Here is a 14115-nt window from a genome sequence, read left to right on the forward strand (position 1 = left end):
GGTTGCAGGTCTTTGCTTTGTAGACAGTGCTACAATGAACATATGTATGCATGTGTCTTTATAACAGAATGATTTATAATCCTTTGTATATATACCCAGTAATAGGATGACTGAGTCAAATGGAATTTCTGTTTCTAGGTCCTTGAGGAATTGCCACACTGTCTTCCACAATGGTTGAGCTAATTTACACTCCCACCAACAGTGTAAAAGTGTTCCTATTTCTCCACATCCTCTCCAGCATCAGTTGTCCCCAGATTTTTTAATGATTGCCATTCTAAATGGCTTGAGATGGTATCTCAATGTGGTTTTGATTTGACTTTCTCTAATGACCAGTGATGATGAGCATTTTTTCATACGTTTGTTGGCCTCATGTATGTCTTCTTTTGAAAAGTGTCTGTTCATGCCCTTTGAATGGGTTTGTTTGTTTCTTATAAATCTGTTTTACTTCTTTGTAGATTCTGGATATTAGCCCTGTGTCAGATGGGTAGATTGCAAAAATTTTTTCCCATTCTTTTAGTTGCCGGTTCACTGTAATGATTGTTTCTTTTCCTGTACAGAAGCTCTGGAGTTTAATTAGATCCCATTTGTCTATTTTGGCTTTTGTTGCCAATGCTTCTGTTGTTTTAGTCATGAAGTCCTAGCCTGTGCCTATGTCCTGAATGGTTTTTGCCTAGGTTTTCTTCTAGGGTTTTTATGGTGTTAGGCCTTATGTTTAAGTCTTTAATCCATCTGGAGTTAATTTTAGTGTAAGGTGTCAGCAAGGGGTGCAGGTTCTGCTTTCTGCACATGGCTAGCCAGTTTTCCCAACACCATTTATTAACCAGGGAATCTTTTCCCCATTGCTTGTTTTGGTCAGGTTTGTCAAAGATCAAATGGTTGTAGATGTGTGGGGTTGCCTCTGAGGCCTCTGTTCTGTTTCATATATCTCTGTTTTGGTACCAGTACCATGCTGTTTTTGATTACTGTAGCCTTGTAGTATAGTTTGAAGTGAGGTAGCCTGATGCCTCCAGCTTTGTTCTTTCTGCTTAGAATTGTCTTGGCTATGCAGGCTCTCCTTTGGTTCCAAATGAAGTTTAAGGTGTTTTGGTTCCAAATGAAGTTTAAGGTGTTTTTTTCCAGTTCTGTGAAGAAGGTCATTGGTAGCTTCATGGGAGTAGCGTTGAATCTATACATTACTTTGAGCAATATGGCCATTTTCACAATATTGATTCTTCCTAACCATGGGCATGGAATGTTTTTCCATCTGTTTGTGTCCTCTCTTATTTCGTTGAGCAGTGGTTTGTAGTTCTCCTTGAAGAGGTCCTTTATATTCTTTGTTAGTTGTATTCCTAGGTGTTTTATTCTCTTTGTTGCAATTGTGAATGGCAGTTCGTTCTTGATTTGGCTCTCTTTAAGTCTGCTATTGGTGTATAGGAATGCTTGTGATTTTTACAATTGATTTTGTATCCTGAGACTTTACTGAAGTTGCTTATCAGTTTGAGGCGATTTTGGGCTGAGACGACCGGGTCTTCAAAATATACAATCATGTAGTCTGCAAATAGAGGCAATTTTACTTCCTCTGTTCCTAATTGAATACCCTTTATTTCTTTTTCTTGCCTGATTGCTCTGGCTAGAACTTCCAATACTATATTGAAAAGGAGTGGTCAGAGAAGGCATCCTTGTCTAGTGCCAGATTTCAAAGGGAACGTTTCCAGTTTTTGCCCATTCATTATGATCTTGGCTGTGGGTTTGTCATAAATAGCTTTTATTATTTTGAGATACGTTCTGTCAATACCTAGTTTCTTGAGAGTTTTAGCATAAAGGATTGTTGAATTTTGTCGAAAGCCTTCTCTGCATCTATTGAGATAATTATGTGGTTTTTGTCTTTGGTTCTGTTAATATGGTGGATTACGTTTACAGACTTGTGTATGTTGAACCAGCCTTGCATCCCTGGAATTAAGCCTACTTGATCATGGTGGATAAGCTTTTTGATGTGCTGTTGCAGTTGGTTTGCCAGTATTTTACTGAAGATTTTTGCATCTATGTTCATCATGAATATTGGCCTGAAGTTTTCTTTTCTTGTTGAGTCTGCCGGATTTTGTTATCAGGATGACATTGGTCTCATAAAATGATTTGGGAAGGATTTCCTCTTTTTGGATTGTTTGGAATATTTTCAGAAGGAGTGGTACCAGCTCCTCTTTGTATGTCTGGTAGAATTCAGCTGTGAACTCATCTGGACCTGGGCTTTGTTTGGGTGGTAGGCTGTTAATTGCTGCCTCAACTTCAGCCCTTGTTATTGGTCTATTCAGGGTTTCGACTTCTTCCTGGTTTAGGCTTGGGAGGGTGCAAGTGTCCAGGAATTTATTCATTTCTTCCAGGTTTACTGGTTTGTGTGCATAGAGTTGTTTATAATAATCTCTGATGGTAGTTTGTATTTCTGTGGAATCTGGTGATATCCCGTTTATCGTTTTTTTATTGCATCTGTTTGATTCTTCTCTCTTTTCTTTTTTATTAATCTGGCTAGTGGTCCGTCTGTTTTGTTGATCTTTTCAAAAAATCAGTCCCTGGATTTACTGATTTTTTATAGAAGGGTTTCTTGTGTCTCTATCGCCTTCAGTTCTGCTCTGATCTTAGTCACTTCTTCTTTTTTTTTTTCCCAAGGAATGTTTTCTTGAGGGACTCATTGTCGATCGATCTTAGTTATTTCTTGTTGTCTGCTAGCTTTTGAGTTTTTTTTTTCTGCTCCTCTAGCTCTTTCAATTTTGATGATAGGGTTTTGATTTTAGGTCTTTCCTTGCTTCTCATGTAGGCATTTATTGCTATAAATTTTCTTCTAGACACTACTTTAAATGTGTTCCAGAGATTCTGGTATGTTATGTCTTCATTCTTGTTGGTTTTGAAGAATGCCTTTATTTCTGCATTCATTTTATTATTTATCCAGTCAACATTCAAGAGCCAGTTGCTCAGTTTCCATGAAGTTGTGTGGTTCTGAGTTAGTTTTTTAATCCTGAGTTCTAATTTGGTCGCACTGTGGTCTGAGAGACTGTTTGTTATGATTTTCATTCTTTTGCATTTGCTGAGGAGTGATTTACTTCCAATGATGTGGTCAATTTTAGAGTGGGTGTGATGTGGTGCTGAGAAGAATGTATATTCTGTGGATTTCGGATGGAAAGTTCTGTAGATGTCTATTAGGTTTGCTTGGTCCAGATCTGAGTTCAAGTCCTCAGTATCCTTGTTAATTTTTTGTCTCGTTGATCTGTCTAATATTGATAGTGGAGGGTCAAAGTCTCCCACTATTATTGTGTAGGAGTCTAAGTCTCTTCGTAGGTTGTTAAGAAGTTGCTTTATGTATCTGGGTACTCCTGTATTGGGTGCATATATATATAGGATCGTTAGCTCTTCCTGCTGCATTGATGCTTTTACCATTATGTAATGTCCTTCTTTGTCTCTTTTAATCTTTGTTGGCTTAAAGTCTATTTTATCAGAGGCTAGGATTGCAACTCCTGATTTTTTTTGCTCTCCATTTGCTTGGTAAATCCCTTCATCCCTTTATTTTGAGCCTGCGTGTGCATCGCATCTGAAGTGGGTTTCCTGGATACAGCATACCAGTGGTTTTTGACTTTTTATCCAGTTTGCCTCTCTGTGTCTTTTGATTGGGGCATTTAGCCCATTTAGCCCATTTCCATTTAAGTTTAATATTGTCATATGTGAATTTGATCCTGCCATTTTGATGCTAGCTGGTTGTTTTGCCCATTATTAGTTGATGCAGTTTCTTCATTCTGTTGATGTTCTCTGGCTGCCCTTAGCATTTTTTCTTTCATTTCAACACCGTTGAATCTGATGATTATGTGTCTTGGGGTTGCTCTTCTTGTGGAATATTTTGGTGGTGTTCTCTGTATTTCCTGGACTTGAATATTGGCCCGACTTGCTAAGTTGGGGAAGTTCTCCTGGATAGTATCTTGAAGAGTATTTTCCAGCTTGGATTCATTCTCTGTCACATTCAGGTACACCTATCAAATATAGATTAGTCTTTTCACACAATCCCATATTTCTTGGAGGCTTTGTTCATTTGTTTTCACTCTTTTTTTCTCTGATCTGGCCTTCTCGTTTTATTTCATTGAGTTGATCTTAAATCTCTGATATCCTTTCTTCTGCTTGGTTGATTCGGCTATTGAAACTTCTGTATGCTTCGCAGTGTTCTCATGTTATGTTTTTCAGCTCCATCAATTCATTTATATTCTTCTCTAAGCTGTTTATTCTCGTTAGCATTTCGTCAAACCTTTTTTCAAGGTTCTTACTTTCTTTCCATTGGGTTAGAACATGTTCTTTTAGCTCAAAGAAGTTTATTATTAACTACTTTCTGAAGCCTGTTTCTATCAATTCATCAGACTCATTCTCCATCCAGCCTTGTTCCCTTACTAGTGAGGGGTTGTGATCCCTTGGAGCAGGAGAGGCATTCTGGTTTCGGGTGTTTTCATATTTTTTGTGCTGGTTTCTTTCCATCTTTATGGATTTATCTACCTGTGGTCTTTGTAGTTGGTGACTTTCAGATGGGGTCTCTGAGTGGATGTCATTTTTGTTGATGATGAAGTTATTTCTGTTTTTTTAGTTTTCCTTCTAACAGGCCCCTCTGCTGTAGGACTGCTGGAGATCCACTCCAGACCCTGCTTGCCTGGGGATCACCTGCAGTGGCTGCCGAACAGTAAGGGTTGCTGCCAGTTTCTTCTTCTGTTATCTTTGTCCCAGAAAGATACCTTCCCGATGTCAGCCTGAGCTCTCCTTTATGAGGTGTCTCTTTGGATATACGGGGGTCTGGGAGCTGCTTGAGGAGACAGTCTGTCCCTTATAGGAGCTCAAGTGCTGAGCTGTGAGTTCTGTTGTTCCATTTAGCGTTACTGGGCAGGTACATTTAAGTCTGCTGCAGTGGAAGTCACAACCATGTTTTTTTCCCAGGTGCTCTGTCCTGGGAAGGTGGGGCTTATAAGTTCCTGACATGCTGCTTCCTTTTTTCAGAAATGCCCTGCCTAGTGAGGAGGTAGCCTAGTCATAATCTGCCAGCATAGGCGTTGCTGAGCTGCTGCGGGGTCTGCCCAGCTGCTGTGTTAACTTCCTTGCAGTTTTGTTTATAGAGGTATAGTTCGAACTACCTCAGTAATGGCAGTCTTCCTCTGCAATGGTGGACTGTCTCTGTAATGACGGACTGCCTGGGTAATGGCAGATTGCCTCGGTAATGGCGGACTGCCTGGGTAATGGTGGACTGCCTCAGTAATGGCGGACTGCCTCGGTAATGGCGGACTGCCTCGGTAATGGCGGACTGCCTCGGTAGTGGTGGACTGCCTCGATAATGGTGGACGCCCTTCCCCCCACAGAGCGGGACTGTCTGGGGTCCAGCCGTGCTTGCTCTGAAAATCTCAATCCAGAGCATTTCAGATTGCTGGTCTTTGTGGGTATGAGACGTGCCAAGCTAGATCACCTGGCTCCCTGTTTCAGCTCCCTTTTTTTCAGTTGAACGGGCAACTCTGTTTCACAGGTATTCCAGGTGCCATTTGAAATGGCCGCCCAGATTTGTCTGAGTTTTTGTGCAGAGACCCACTGCGCTGGCTGAAACAGCCATGATGGAGACTCCTGGCACTTTTCCACCTGGGAATCTCCTGGTCTGTGGGCAGTAAAAACTTGTTTGGAAATGCGGTGATCACTCACCCTCTGCATTCTTGCTGGGAACTGCACCCCAGAGCTGTTCCTATTCTGCCATCTTGGATCATCTCTCCCAATGATTGATTTTTAAAAATTGCTTTTGCATTGTGCAAGCAGCATGGTTAACACAGCAAAAACAATTCCTTTTTAAAGTGGTCAGGTGCTGAGGGAAAAAAAGTAAAATTATATTCAGACATTAGAAAATCAAGATAATTTTTCTTCTTAGAGATTTAATATTGTTGCCACTTGACCAGCTGGAACTACAGAGGAAACTATAGATAATAATGAAATATGATAGTTACATATACTAGTCAAGAATCAGTGTTTCCACAAAGTTGACAAAACCAAGGAGTTGACAAAAAGAAATTACCCTCTTCTATCCTCATCCCCTAAAAAAGAACCAGTGTTTCTCAGCATGGAGAATACTGTTAGCATTTGGTTAAGACAGTTCTTTATTTTGAAGGATTGTCCCTGCACATTGCATTTTCCACCCTGGTCCCTGGTCAAACCGTATGTCCTGTCATATCTCAGACATTATTCCAATCAAAAAGTCACCTGCATATTTTTAGATCCTCTTAGGAGGGAGTGGTAATTCAACCACTGCTGATGCCTGAGGAGTGCAAAGCGGGATTTTGAGGAGCTGGGGCCGAGACCCTGAGGAGTAGGCACCACTGGGCCTAAAAGGATTCCAGGGGGCTGGTTCTGGGAGTGTGGAAGGAAGCAGAGTGTAGATTGCTGCTGCCAGTTGAATGCCAGTGGCATTCAGGCAACTGACAGGAACAGCGAACCAAATCGGGGGGCGGAGGTGGGGAGAAAGTCCTGCCAGGCACGGTGGCTCACGACTGTAATCCCAGCAGCTTGGGGTCAGGAGTTCAAGACCAGCCTGGCCAAGATGGTGAAATCCCGTCTGTACTGAAAATTAGCCGGGCGTGGCAGTGTCTACCTGGAATCTTTGCTGCATGGGAGGCTGAGGCAGAGAGTAGCTTGAACCTATGAGGCAGAGGTTGCAGTGAGCAGAGACTGTGCCACTTCATTCCAGCCTGAGCAACAGAGTGAGACCCCATCTTACAAAATAAAAAATAAAATAAAGAAAGTCCCTTCTCCCTGCCTCTGGCTTCCTCTAGTTCCTCAGTTGGTAGAACCTCTCCGGGAGCCAGCTGGTAAAGGACATATTGTCAGCAGCATCCCAACTCCAGCTCCGGAAAGGAGAATCTATAGATAGAAAAGGGGGCTTTTTGTTGTTGTTGTTGTTGTTGTTGTTTTGGCCGAAAAGCAATAGTGTAAAAAGGGACACAGTACTTTGTTTTTTAATCTCATTACTTTCCTGCCAGCTCCTTACCATGCAGTAACAAGTGGAATTTGGACTTTTGTCAGTAGCAAACCTGACACTTAATGGTTGTGTTAACTTGGGCAAGTTTCTTAACTTTGCACTTCACTTTTTCCTTGCAGAGTTATGAAGATGAAAAAAGATCTTACAGAGTTCAATAAAAAATAACTTCCAGTTTCCCATTTGACATATATTCTCATGGTATACCCGACAAAATGCCACATTTTGGATTAGAAAACAGGTGTTAGTTTGTTCTATATACTAGTTATATGAAATTCAACAAGTCATTTATCTCCCTGAACCTAGCTTTTCTTTGTAAGTAGGAATGATTTTACTTACTGTAAGGATCACAGAAATGGGATAATGCATATAAAACTAATTTGTAGGGCTGGGCACAGTGGCTCACACCTGTAATCCCAGCACTTTGGGAAGCCAGGGCAGATGGATCACGAGGTCAGGATCCAACATGGTGAAACTCTTGTCTCTTGACCAACATGGTGAAACTCTGTCTCTACTAAAAATACAAAAATGAGTTGGGCATGGTGGTGTGTGCCTATAATAATCCCAGCTACTCAGGAGGCTCAGGCAGGAGAATTGCTTGAATCTGGGAGGCGGAGGTTGCAGTGAGCCAAGATTGTGCCATTGCACTCCAGCTTAGGCGACAGAGCGAGAGACTCTTGTCTCAAAAAAAACCAAAAAAACAAAAAACTAATTTGTAAGTTATAATAAGTGGCAGAGCTGATGGGGTGCTAACTGGGTACCATTAAATACTGTCATATACATGAGTTTCTCTGATTTAATCTGCACAAAAGACCTAGATTATCTGTTTTATGCTAGCCTCTGAACTCTTTACCACCACATTATACTGGTTTTTTTTTCTTGTTCAACTTATCAGTACAGATAGAGCAACTGTAATCTAAAAATCTGAAATCTGAAAGGCTGTAAAACCTGGAGTTTTTTCAGTGTCGACATGCCACTCAAAGGAAATGCTCAGGTAGGTATTTTGGATTTCATGATTTTGGATTTGAATTGCTGAACTGGTCAGTATAGATAGTGCAAATATTAAAAAGTTTTTTTTTTTAAATCTAAAATCCAAAACACTTCTGTTCCCAAGCATTTCTGATGAGTACTCAATCTGTACCCATAGTATACCTATGGGGTAACCAAACCCTCTCCCTTTCCAGAGAGTTCTGCAGTAACTGATTCACTTCACCTGTTTTGGTCATTTGCGTGTGTTCTAGAGGAGGAAAAAGAGTAACACCTAGACCTCTTAAATTAACAGCTGACAGGCATTACGAATCTCTTCAAAGTACAGATATGCTAAAGATTGCTGTATAGTACAGTATAGTTGTAATTGTGAGATTTTTGTTGTTTAATACAGTTATACAAACAAAAAAGTTTTGTAGAAGCTAGATTAGGGAATTTGTAGTACAAAGTTGAATGGTGTTTTGAAAACAGAGTATCTATTTGAAAAAAATGTTTCATAAGCCTGGAAGCCTTTCTTGTGCATCTAATATTGAGGTCCTGGTGAAGGGTATAAAACACGGAAATGCCTCGGCTATATGTAATGCTATACTAGATTGTCTTGATTCTGGTTCTGGAAGAGTTATATACTTGTGTTGTGGAAACAATCTTGGCACAGAAGGAAAGAGAAAGTTTTGAGTAGGAGAGGGACAGTTTAGCAGAAATACAAATGTTAAATGTGTACTTGTTTTGATCATTAATTAATAATTTAGCATGGGTAGAGTCTGTTGGAAAGTAATTTCAGGGGTGGCGATGAAATTCGGTACCCTCAAAGTGATGAAGACTTGACAGTGATGTGTTATACAGTAGAACTTGCCCATCCCTGTTTCAGGTCATCACTTAGCTGCATGGTTAGTTCTCTTTGCTCCTGGCTCATGGGCATTATTGTCAGACTTTCTAAAAGACCCTGTTATGACTGTGTTACGCATAGCAAGATCTGACAGTGTGGACACCAAGGCAGACATTTGGGTAAGACTTCTATGTATTATCTCAGACACGCTCGACTCTTTAAGCAAGTTATTTTCTTCTGTGTTTATGTTTAGATTTGGAGGAGGTTGTTTTCTAAACTGGTGTAAATAACTGCAAGTGGGGTTGCTCTGGTTGTACAAGTGTGTCTAAAGATTGTGTAGAGATGGGGAGGAATGGATGAGTTGCTTGTTAAGGGAAAAGACAATATTCTTATACTAATCCAGGCCCTGGATAAGGAGCAGAGCAGCCATGCGAACAATGGCCTTGGAGCCAGGATGTCTGCAGTGAGTCTACTGCTTCTCAGAAAGCTTGTCAGACCCGGCGCCTGGAGCTGCTTGGGGGGGAGGGACCCCTGGAAAGGGGAGTTTTCTCCTTGCTATTTTATGGAACTGGCTGCTGGCCAGCTAGTTGGAAATTCCCAAACCTCTCTACTAGAAAGTAAAAATCGAGGGTGGGGGGCTTAATGGGAAGAGGAAAGAATGACTTTAGACTGTTTTTTCAGCTGACTTCAGCCTTTTCCTGTTTTTTTTTTTTTTTTTTTTTTTTTTTTAAATTCCAATTGAACTATTGGTTCAGTTGTCTTGCTGTTTGAGGAGCTTTAAAATCTTTTACTTAAGAAAGAAATTATTTATATTTGAGTAATTCTGCCTTAATGTCTCAATGTAATTTTCCTGAAGATGAAATGGCACTCGTCTGTGTATATAGCAAGGGGAAGTAAATTTATTTAGATGCCTGTTTCGTCTAACTATTCAATACCTTTTAAATGCCAGCATGATTTTAAAATTTTGATTATGCAGCATGTCAAATATCTGTATCTCCTTATATTCTTGACATTGCAAAATTAGATTTTTTTTTTTTTTGAGATGGAATCTTGGTCTCTCGCCCAGTCTAGAGTGCAGTGGCACAGTCTCAGCTCACTGCAACCTCCACCTCCTGGGTTCTAGTGATTCTCCTGCCTCAGTCTGCTGAGAAGCTGGGACTACAGGCACATGCCACCATGCTCAACTAATTTTTGTATTTTTAATAGAGACAGTGTTTCACCATGTTGAACAGGTTGGTCTCAAACTCCTGACCTCAGGTGATATGCCTGCCTTGGCCTCCCAAAGTTCTGGGATTATAGACATGAGCCACCACGCCTGGTCAAGATTAGATATTTTAAATTCAATAAAAGTTCTGATGAGTCATGTAGGAATTTAAAAAATATATTTTATCATTAGTTCTTAGAATTATATAATTTTAAGAATGATCGTGGCCAGGCACAGTCATCAGTGTATGTGTTATCTTTTCATTCTCTTGGAAGGCCATCTCACCCAGAGCCGAGGCTGAATACTACTGTGCTGCTGGCATAACAGATTTGAATGTTCAGCCCCAAATGTGTCCTTTAAACTTCAGAACCAAATACCCATTAGACATTCCCTTTGGGTAATCTTAGGTCTCTAAGTTTGAACCTTTGATCTCATCTCTTCACTCCTGTCAAAATCACTTATTCCCATTTCAGTAACTGTTCATGCCACAAATGTGGGAATCTTCTTTAACACCTCACTTTCCCTTATCCTACATTTAATCCATTGCTAAGTACCACTGAGTTTTTTTTGTTTTTTGAGACAAGGTGTCGCTCATTGCCAGGGCTGGAGTGCAGTGGCATAATCAAAGCTCATGCAGCCTGAACTCCTGGGCTGAAGAGATCCTCCCACCTCAGCCTCCCTAGTGTCTGGGACTACAGGCATGCACCACCATGCCCAGCTAATTTTTAGTAAGTTTATTGTAGAGATGAGGTCTCACAGCATTGCCCAGGCTAGTATTGAATTCCTGACCTCAAATGATTCTCCTACCTCGGCCTCTCAAAGTGCTGAGATTACAGGTTTGAGTCATATACCCAGCCAAAAATTATTTTTGAAATATAGCATGAGTCCATCCCCTATACCACTGCCACTCTGTTCTTTTTTTTTTTTAATTCACCCATCTGCACACGGATGCTGCCCTAATCTTAACCACCATTGTCACTCTCCTAAATTTCCACAGTATTCGGCTTACTGGTCTGTTTGCTTTTGCTGTTATCCCCTTCAGTCTATGACACAGAAATCAGATGATGCCCACTTAGGCTTAAATCCTAAGTCTTTTATACGCCCTTGCCTGACGTGGTCTTTGTCTTCTCTGCCTTTTCACCCTCATCTCCTTCCACACTGTCTCTTCTCAACATTTCAGACATTATTCTCGCTTTACTTTTCTCTTCCTCAGGATCTTTGCCCAGGCTGTTTCCTGTGCTTAGAACTTCTTCCCCTCTTTCTTTGCCTGGCTGACTCTCTTTTTCACATCTCAACTTAAAGGTCACTTCTCAGCATTGCTTCCTTTTCCCCTCCATATAGATTAGAGGAGGTCACTGTCCCTGTGACTCCAGGACCTGGCATGTTTTTTCTTTTTTTTTTTAAATGGCGTCTCGCTCTGTTGCCCAGGCTAGAGTGCAGTGGTGCAATCTTGGCTCACTGCAACCTCTGCCTCCCGGGTTTAAGCAGTTCTCTGCCTCAGCCTCCCAATTAGCTGGGATTACAGGTGCATACCCCCACGCCTGGCTAATTTTTGTATTTTTAGAAGAGATGGGGTTTCACTATCTTGGCCAGGCTGGTCTTGAAGTTCTGACCTCGTGATTCACCCACCTCGGCCTCCCAAAGTGCTGGGATTACAGGCATGATACACTGTGCCCAGCTCGTGCTTTGCACTTACCACAAGTTAATGATTGTGTATAATTTGTGTTGTCTTGTTTGGTGTCTTGAATATCTTAATTGTTTTGTTTAATGACTCTGAACTCCATGAAGGCTGGGTCTGTTTGGCTTTGAACAGTGTATTCTTGGTATCTAATACAGAATCATGCATAGCATAAACACTTAATAAACATTTAGGGAATAAATTAATAATTCAATGGGAAGAGCACTGTTTCCATAGGACTCCAACATTGGAAGGGATCACATAGATTATTTAGTCTAGGGCCAGGCTTGGTGGCTCACACCTGTGATCCCAACACTTTGGAGGCTGAGGTGGGTGGATTGCTTCAGTCCAGGAGTTCCAGACCAGCCTGGGTAACATGGCAAAACCCCATCTCTACAGAAAATACAAAAATTTTTGGTGACACATGCCTGTAGTCCCAGCTACTCAGGAGGCTGAGGTGGGAGGATCACCCAGAGCCCAGGAGGCAGTGAGCTGAGATTGCACCACTGCACTTCAGCCTGGGCAACAGAGTAAGACCCTGCCTCAAAAAGGAAAAAAGAAGATCATTTAGTCCAGTCTCCCCTTCTACCATGTTGGTCATGTCCTTGACAAAGGTACATTCAAACTTTATTTCTTATGTACTCTGTGAGCAAAACCCCTGGGTTCTTTTGGTTGTATCTCAAGTGGAGTGGTTGCTATGTCCTTTGCATTCCTGTCATTCTTCTCTCAAGTGCTTAGGAGGCCTGGCCAGGTAGAATAAAGTAAGATCGTTGTCCTCTTTGATTACAGCAGCACTGTTTCCCTTAATTCTCAGACTGCATTTATATCTTAACCGTTGTCATCAATACCTATACGTATTGAGCTCATAGTAAAGAGAACAGCTTATCACGATTTGATGGCTGTTCTCCATACAAGTTATCACAGCTTTTTTTGTCTGTAAAAATTTTTTGCAGATGGGATCGTCATAGATAGCACCTGTTAGTGACTTCCTGTGCCAGGTTGGCAAGAATGTTATAAACATGGATGAGAGGAGGGAATTTTATTTAGCACCTACTGTGTACCAGGCTCTCCTAAATAGTTCATAATGTGTATTTCTATTATGTAATATATAAACACCAGGCAGGGTAGTATAGGGTAGTTGTTAACATGTAGAATCTGGAATTAGACCTCCTTGATTTTAATTATGACTCTTCCACTTACCTGTTGTGTGATCTTTGATAAGTTCCTTAAAGTCTGTTTCTTCATCTGTAAAATTAAAATAGTAATTTTAACTTTTAAATAAGTTGGTTCATGGTTTGATAAGTTAATATATGCAAAGCTTTTATGACAATACTGACACATAGAGGTTAATATGTGTTAGCTATTATTTTATGAGTTCCTTAATTTTAAAAAAAGATTTAACTTATTTAATTTTTTTATTTTAAAAATTGTTTTAAATATTTGTTTGCTGTTATCTCATTTGGTTCTCAAAATAACTGTGGGTTAAGAAATATCATTCCAGATTTGTTTGTTAAGATGGGGTCTTGCTATTTTGCCGAGGCTGGAGTGCAGTGGCTCTTAACTCTTGTGATCATAGTGCATTGTAGCCTCAAATTTCTGGGCTCAAGTAATCCTCTTTGAGCCCAGGATTATAGCTGAGATTACAGATGGTCGCCACCACATTTGGCCTCATTCCAGTTTTAAAGATGAGGAAACTTATTCAGAGAGGTTAAGTTAAAGGTAGATCCAGAATTTGATCCAGAAATTGTGCCAGGGTAGCAGGGTCATGGATATTTTTGTGGAAGGAATCACACACAGTTCCTTTCCTCTGAGTCTTGTAGCCAGTCAGCTCTGCAGGATGCCTTGGTTGTAGCTCTAATGAGACAAGGCCACATACTAGCTTTAAATAAACGGACGAGGAAACAGTGACAATGAAAAATGTAACAAGGCATAGCAATCAGTCTCCTGCCCAAGACTGTAGGAATAACCATACTTATATTTGTATTTCTGATACCTAACACTGGGTCAATAATATGTACTCTAGATGCGGACTGGGTGCAGTGGTTCACACCTGTAATTCCAGCACTTGGAGGAGGCCAGCGCCACAGGATTGTTTGAGACTAGGAGTTTGAGACTAGCCTGGAGAACATAGTAAGACCCCCACCCCTATTAAATTTGAAAAAAGTTTGGGGGGTCAGGTGCCGTGGCTCGCGCCTGTATTCCCAACACTTTGGGAGGCCAAGGTGGGTGGGTCACGAGGTCAGGAGTTTAAGACCAGCCTGGCCAAGATGGTGAAACCCGATCGCTACTAAAAATACGAAAATTAGCCAGGCATTGTGGTTCACACCTGTGATCCCAGCTACTTGGGAGGCTGAGGCAGGAGAATCACATGAATCCAGGAGGTGGAGGTTGCAGTGAGCGGAGATCACACCATCACCCTC

At 41.0% G+C, this 14115-nt stretch overlaps 1 protein-coding gene across 14 annotated transcripts in view; it reads left to right on the top strand.

The window, feature by feature from the left end:
• BMPR1A (bone morphogenetic protein receptor type 1A) overlaps positions 1–14115 on the top strand; it is a 168011-nt gene that overhangs the window by 99253 nt on the left and 54643 nt on the right. For 3 of the 14 annotated variants that reach the window (XR_008475461.2, XM_078345379.1, XM_078345376.1), the window contains exon 3: positions 7901–7994. The exons of 7 other annotated variants lie outside the window; for them this stretch is intronic. The gene's annotated coding sequence lies outside the window, so the exon portion shown is untranslated. Of the gene's footprint in view, positions 1–7895; positions 7995–13718; positions 13826–14115 lie in introns of all 14 variants that reach the window. 4 more of the 14 variants (XM_078345378.1, XM_054242879.2, XM_078345377.1 and 1 more) reach the window with 3 other exon arrangements.

This window comes from Callithrix jacchus, chromosome 12, assembly GCF_049354715.1.
Source record: "Callithrix jacchus isolate 240 chromosome 12, calJac240_pri, whole genome shotgun sequence".
In the NCBI taxonomy this organism is placed as follows: domain Eukaryota; kingdom Metazoa; phylum Chordata; class Mammalia; order Primates; family Cebidae; genus Callithrix; species Callithrix jacchus.